Below are 7,852 nucleotides of genomic sequence, written 5' to 3' on the forward strand. Positions count from 1 at the left end.
ATCTTTAAAAATCTGTGCCTGTATTGAATCCATAAAGACTTTTTCTTGCCATTATTCCCTCAATAACAAAACAACAGTTTCCACAGCACCTGCCTTGCTGGAGGCATTATAAATGATCTAAAGATGTGAGGACCTGTGTAGTAAGTCCTGGGCCACTTGACATCTGGACTGGGGGTCGTGGAACCCGTCCCTTGTGATTGCGGAGGGGCTGTATTAGCCCCCGCCTCCAGCAGAGAGTAGAGGAATGGATGATTCCTAGCGAGGCCAGGGAGAAATGATCACTCCCCCCTGCCGCACAGGTGTCCTCTCGGGGTCCCATCGGGGTCTGCCTCTAGCTTTGCAGCCTGAGTTACAGGTTTCAGAGTTGAGGGGACACCACGGACTTTCATGGAGTCGTCTCTTCATCTATTGACATTTTTGGCAGGATAACCTTTGGTTGTGGGAAGCGCTCATCTCCTTGGCCTCTACCCACTCAATGTCAGTAGCGTCTCTTCCACCAGCCGTGACAACCGGAAAATGTCTCCAGACTTGGCTTAGGTCTGCACCAGTCTAGTCCTGAAGGTCATGAGCTCCAAGAGTGCCACAAACCCCTTCGCTGCCAATTAGGGCTGGCCGATGGCTGCTCCGCTCCCTGCAGAGGGGTTGTTCGCCCCCCACTCCCTGCTCCCGACACCCCAGATTAGGATATCATGGGCCTCTGTGTCTACCAGCATCTGTGTAGCTTCCCAGCAGGCTCGTCTGAGACTGCTGTCTGCTCCTCCTGACGAACTCCAGGGGCCATAGAAACTAGACTTCGGGGTGAGCTGCACACCCTTCCTCTGCTCCTGTCCATAAAATATCCCCCCCCCCCACTTAACAGTATGCATATTGCGTGAGTTATGGGCTCTGACTTTGGAGTAGGACTCTTCAATTCCAATTCCGTCTCCTCTGCTTACAAACTGGAGGGTTTCTTAATCTCTCCAGGTCTCAGTTTCTTAATCTGAAAAATGGGAATGATTCTAAACTTATTAGCAGTGCCGAGTGAAGATGGCACAGCGTCTGTGCTCTGGATTGGACGTGTTGTGTGTGTCCTTCCAAGAATTGGTATGTAGGAAGGCTGGTCCTCAGTGGTGGTGTTGGGAAGTGGCGGAGCCTTTAGGAAATGGGTCATTGCTCTTGGAAGGGTCAGTGTAGTTCTCCCGGGGCCCTGGTTATTCCCTTGAGAGGGTTGTGGTAAAAGATTAAGCCTGGTCCCTCCCTAATCTCTGACTTCCTGTCTTGCTAGGTAAGCTTTCTCACATGTACCTCTGTCATTGAGAAGCCATCTGTCATGAGATCCTTACCAGAGATAAGCAGATGCTGGCACAGTGCTCTTCAATCTCCAGAATGCCAGGTAAATAAACCTCTTTTCTTTATACATGATCCAGCCTCAGGAATTTTGTTACAGCAACAAAAACAGACAAATAAAGCCTGACACACACTATGTACTTGAAAAATGTTAGCCATTATTATTAATCATTCATTCAGTGCATGATTATTATTACCAAGGGTATATTAGACACTAAACATTTCTCTAATGTGAATATATAGTATACAGGAAAATCCGTATTTATTCCTGTTTTATTATTTCTTTTCCAAACTGCCAACTGCTTCAATCTATCATCAGGTGGGGGAATAAAGGATTTTTCAGGAGGACCAGCAGAACCCTGGGATGAGCTAAGGACTAATAAAAGAGTCCTTTAAATTGGCAGTGCACTCAAGGGAAGACATTTCATAGAAGATTTTTTGTATGTATTCCAGGAATACTCCATTGCCCATATTTGAGGCTAGAACAGGATTGCCCAATAGAATTTTCTATAATTATGGTAATATTCCATAAGTGACACTCTGTGGTACAGTAGTCACTAGCCACATGCGGCTGTTGAGCATTTTTAAGTGGCTAGTGTGATGGAGATATGGAATCCTAAATGTTCTTTAATTTTAATTGACATATTTAAATAACCTCCTGTGACTCACAGCTACAATATTGGACCGTGTGGAAGTGCTTGAAGTGATGAATATTACCCACCATCTGAGGTCCAGCTTCTTCAGCTGGAAACAGCTTTGGGAGACAAGAAAGCTATGCAAAAAAAAAAAAAAAAAACCAAAAAGCTATACCAAATACTTTGGCTTTATATAACTATTTTCTATGGTGGTTATACCATTCTATATTTTTATCAGGAGTTTCTGGGGATTCCAGTTTCTCCACCTCCTCGCCAACACTTGGGTTCTGTTCTGTTCTGTTTTACCGTAGCCATCCTGCCACATGGCAAGTGGTGTACAGTGGTACCTGATTGTGGTTTTGATTGACAGTTCCTTATTTGTACGTGTTCTTTGGCACCATGCTCATTTTTAAGTTTGATTTCTTATTGACCCGGAATCTTGTAATATATATTCTGAATCCTATACTCTCTTTTTAAAAAAAAAATTGTAGTTATAGATGGATAGTATGCCTTTCTTTTGTTTATTTTTATGTGGTGCTAAGGATCAAACCCCGTGCCTCACACATGCCAGGCAAGCGCTCTACCACTGAGCCACAACCCCAGCCCTGAATCTCAGTCCTACTCTTATCACCCATATGATTTACAAATATTTTTTATCATTCTCTAAGTTTTTTTTCACTTTCTTGACAGTGTCTTTTAATGTGCAAGTTTTTAAAAAATTTTTTTGTGAAGTCTGTTATCTATTTTTATCTTTTCTTCTTTGTGTTTTAGGTATCATGTCTAAGACTCCATTGCCCAAATCATGGTCATGAAAATTTACTCCTGTGTTTTGTTATAGGAGTTTTATAATTTTAACTTTGGCATCTGTATCTTTGATCCATTTTGAATTAATTTGGGGGGGGGGTTGCAATTCTGTTCCATTGTTCTTTGTAACTATGTGAATATCAGTAGCTCACTGTTTTGATAACTACAGCTTTGAGTAAGTTTTAGAACCAAGACATGTGAATCCTCCAATTTAATGTTTTCTTTTTAAGGTGTTTTGGCTATTCAGGATCTTTTAAAATTCCATATGAATTTCAGAATCAATTTCCCTCTTTTCTTAAAAAGATCATTGGGATTTTGATAGGGATTGCACTGAATTTCTTGTTTTTTATAGTATTGCCATATTAATAATGTTACATCTTCCAATCCATGAAGCCGAGATGTCTTTTTCCTTATTTGGCCTTTAAAAATTTCAGCAGTGTCTTACAGTTTTCAGTGTGTGAGTCTTATGCCTCCTTTGTTAAATTTATTCCTAAATATCTTATTCAATTTGATGCTCTTATAAATGGAATTATTTTCTTAATTGCATTTTTAGATTATCCATTACTAATGTATAGAAATAGAGCTGATTATTTTTGTGTGTTGTGCTGATATCCTGCAACCTTGCTGAATTTATTAGCTCTAATAGATGTGTTGTGTGAATTCTTTAAGATTTTTCTATAGAGAGATCATATCATCTATAAAGACAATTTTCTCTCTCCATTTGCATTTTGGATGTCTTTTATTTCTTTTTATTGCTCTTTCTTTTTCTTTTAGTTGTTTTGGCAAGAATATTAAATACAGGTGGTAAAAGCCAGCATTCCTGTCTTATTTGGGATCTTAGGGGAAAACCTTCAGTCTTTTACTATTGACTATAATGGTAGTCATTGATGAAAACCATTTCCTTTAGCATGTTGAGGAAATTCCTTTCTATTCCAGGTTTGTTGAGTGTTTTTTGTTTTTTGTTTTTTGTTTTTTTTCTCCATAAAATGCTGTTCCATTTTGTCAAATGTTTCTCAGCAGCCACCAAGATGGTCATGTGGGCTTCCCCTCTTTGTTCTATTAATGTGGTTGATTGCATTAGTACTTACCTTTTACGGAAGAAAACTAGAAGCTGCATGCATGATTCCTATGCACTTTCCATTGTGGAGAGCCAAGTTACCAGGGCACAGGGCACTGGAGGAGAGTCAGGGAAATGTAGTTCCTATCTGAACACTCACATGTGCTGTTAGACCTTGGGTGAAAGTTCTGGAAGGAAAGGTGAGGAATAGAGAACAAACACCACCTTATTCAAGAAGGTGATCGTTCATACAGGTCATGATTCCATCTCAAGAGGACACCAAAATTCTTTTGAGACATGCTGGCTTCTTAGAGGGCAAAGCAGTCTGGGAACATTGGTAGTTAGAAATGCGCTGGGGAAACATCGGAAATCTCAACAAGGTACTCCTACTATCTGTAAATGCCAACTGCCTTGGGAGATCCTAACTCTCCCTCCTTCCCAGGGTCATAAATCAATTCAGGAGAAAGAACCTGTTTTTCTTTCTTCAGTTCAGGTTGCTGAAAGGATCTGTTTCAATGTACTGGCGCCATCTTGGAGACCCTGCCTGGACTGGAGTAGGAGTTCCCCTAGGAATGAACCCTGCAGCTAAGATGTGAGAACAAGCAGCTTATTTGGTAATTGATCCCAGGAAGCTTCAGTGGGGGATTAAAGACATGGGACAGGGAAGGCCAGGAAGCCAGGTAAGGGTGTTCTATGGAGCTGGGGGCAACTGGGGCTCAAGTCCCATTGGGGAACCCTGGGAGAGTGTAGAACATGACTCTGAGTTATCCCAACCAAGTTCCCTTGATAGATGGATTTGGATCCATCGCCTCTCATCTGCATTTGTTGAGGACACTTCCAGCCTTCCTTGTAGGTGCAACAAAGGGTCTCCACATCCAGGGAGGGACTTCAGGCAAAGACCGCAGCTGCCTGCAGAGGGGAGCTGCCATGGTGGGTGTGCACTCAGATCTGCACGTGCTTCACAGTAAGTCCTTCACTCTGTCTTGTCACGGGTCCTTCCCGGTGGTGGCCCATTACTGCAACTTCTTAAAATGATCGCCAGTGCTCACTTCGGCAGCACATATACTAAAATTGGAATGATACAGATTAGCATGGCCCCTGTGCAAGGATGAAAGAAATTAAAAATATTTTAATTAAAAAAAAAAGATCGCCAGAAGGGGGTTAGTGGGATAAGCCACATCTGCTTGTTCGGTCAGCCCTGTGACTGTGATTTCTTCTCACACACCATTCTTGAGTCTCAAATTTTTGCCCAGAATTCTTTTCCTTGCAAGATTTCTTTTTATTGAGATATAGTTCATAAACCACAAAAGCCAGCCTTTTAAGTGTGCGGTTCACTGGTTTTTAGCGTATTCACAAACTTGGGCGACCATCACTGCTAATTTCAGCACTTTTACAGCAAACTGTACCTCTTAGCAGTCACTCCCCATTCGTTTTTCCACCATCCCACCCACTTCCTTGCACCCCCGAAATTGTTTTCAGTCTCTAGGAATTCGCCTAGTCTGGACATTGCACAGAGAATGAATCATTTATGATAGTGGTGTTTGCATTGGACATTTTTCACTTAGCGCGATGTTTCCTAGGTTCATCCATGTTGTAATACGTATGTATCAGCACTGGTTGGATTCTTTTATCGAATGGATATGTGATTTTATTTCTCCTCTCCAGATGGCCATAGATAGCCAGGAGTAGAATATACAGTTAGGGTCGTATGGCAGAATACACAGCTAGGGTACACAGCTAGGTTATATGGTAACCTATATGTTTCACTTTTTGCTAAACTTTTCCCAAAGCAGCTATCCCACTTTACATTCCACTAGCAACGTTCACAGGGCTCTGTTGCAAGTTCTTCATATCCTCACCAAGGCGCGTCCTTCTTTTTGATTATGGCCAACATGGCCGGTGGGAAGGGGTAGGTCACTATGGCTTTGATTTGCCTTTCCTTAATGACTGCTGATGCTCAGCGTCTTTTTATGTGCTTATTTGGGTCATCCTTTTTGTAAGGGAATTTCCACAAAACGACGCCGGACCCGGGAAATCACATAAGGGAATTTATTAAGCAAACAGTGTCTCCCTGCAGGGTAAGAGAGAAAATGAGAGGAAAAGAGAAAGGAAAAGAAAGGGCGCAGGCTAGAGAGAGTGGAAAGCCAGGAGGATAGAGAAAAGTGAGGAGGACAGACAGAAGGATGGGAAAAGATGGCAGGGTGGCTACCGTAAAACAGTTGAATTCCGCCGGGCTAACAGGGGACCAATATCGGAGAAGGATACTTGCAAGCTGACTGATGAACCAATAGCTAGCTAGGATGTTCACAGATTGACAAGTGGTTGGGAGGTGGGGACAATGACTGCACCCGATGGGCGGGGGAGCAGCTTTATACATTACACTCTTTGCTTGTCTAGTGCTTTAATTCAGATTTTATCCCTGAGGACTCTGAGTCCCTGTGGGCTCTTCACGGTTAAAAGTGGGCATGTGGGCTGGGATAGCTCAGTGGTACAGTGCTTGTCTAAATGTGTGAGGTCCTGGGTTTGAGCCCCAGCACCGGAAATCTAACAAACAAAAACCTGGGCGTGGTGACACTGAGAGGCATTCCAGGAAGTCCTCTGAGTCACAGACATCCTCCTTTCCATCCTCATTATGTAGGGATGGGAGTCCCGCGTGGGGGGCCACCACCCCCCTTTGGTCCTTAGATCCATGTATTCTAACTGTTGGGTTCACACAGCAGCTGCTGGTTCAAAGTGCGTGCTGCATCTTAACGGACAGCACCCCGATCTGCAGGCTGGCGTTCCCAAGCCGGTGTCTTCATGGCGCCCACTTCAGTCTTCCATTGAGCAGATAGCTTCTGTGTGATGTGGAATAACACATTTGCGGTCGCCTTCCTTCACCCTATACAATGAGTCCCTGGTCCTAAGAAAGCAAATCAGGTCCTCGTTGAGTCTTCAAGCGTGGTGCTAGCCAAGATATTGTGGCCAGGAAAGGATAAACAAACCCAGGCTTGGGCTCCTGTGAACCCCAGTAGAGGCAAATCATTGCTCCCTCCAGGGTAGAAGGGACTCAATGCAATCAACTGCCACCTGGGTTCCTCCGGGGTGATACTAGGATTTAGTGTCAATATCTGGGGTTGACTGGTTGAATGTTCAGTCACTGCAGTAACTAGATGGGTCTCTGGGGCAGAGAGCCCATGATTTGGGGTCTCCGCCTCTGTCGCCAGAGTTACTGTCTTTAAGGACTCACCACGCCAGCACAGTTACAGCCAAGTACACCGCCGACTAGTCTCCACTGGACAAGTCACCCTGTCCACTGTGTGTCCCTCTCTTGGTGGATGCTGTCTGGTGGACATTGATACGAGACATGGATCCACGAGCTTTGTACCTCTCCTACAAATTTAGCCGTCAAGCTCTCCTGTCCTCCACTCTGCCTCTGACCAACCATTAAGCCGTATGCCCACTGAGAAGTCCACAGAAAGCCTGAACTCAGCCTACTGGGGCTTGCCAGAGATTCCAGCAATGTCATGTTCTACCCCATGGACGCCTCTGCGCCGTGAGATCTGCCAGGTCACATGACTCAAACTGCACCACCACCTGTACCGCAGCTGGGACCTACTCAAAGTTCTGTTTCGCTCTGGGCCTGATTCAAAACCAACGGCTTTCTGAGTTGGCAAAGAAGGAGCAGCCCCAAGGTGACTGCCTAGTGCTCTGCCTCTCTGAGTGACAGGCAGCCAAGATGCAGTATCCCTGATTGTAATAGTCGGAGTCACTGGAGGCACAGAATCAACAGGAAGCATGATTATAAAGGGGGATTTATGAGATTGGCTCACACGACCAGAAGCTGGAGAGTCCACATGCCCGTCTGCAGCTGGAGAGCTGGAGGAACCAGCAGCTGCGCAGTCCAAGACGCAGAAGTCCCAGAACAGAAAGATCAACATTGCTACCCTAGTCCAAGACCAAGGCTTCTGGAAACTCCCTGGAGAACCACTGGCAGAGTCTGCTTTGCAAGAGTGAAGAAACTAGAGTCCAGTATCCTCAGAGGATGGAA

At 44.4% G+C, this 7,852-nt stretch overlaps 1 pseudogene; it reads left to right on the plus strand.

The window, feature by feature from the left end:
- Positions 1 to 4,863: 4,863 nt before the first annotated feature.
- On the plus strand, positions 4,864 to 4,954 carry LOC124970830 (uncharacterized; annotated as a pseudogene).
- Positions 4,955 to 7,852: the final 2,898 nt, after the last annotated feature.

Source organism: Sciurus carolinensis, chromosome 18 (genome assembly GCF_902686445.1).
Source record: "Sciurus carolinensis chromosome 18, mSciCar1.2, whole genome shotgun sequence".
NCBI classification, from domain to species: domain Eukaryota; kingdom Metazoa; phylum Chordata; class Mammalia; order Rodentia; family Sciuridae; genus Sciurus; species Sciurus carolinensis.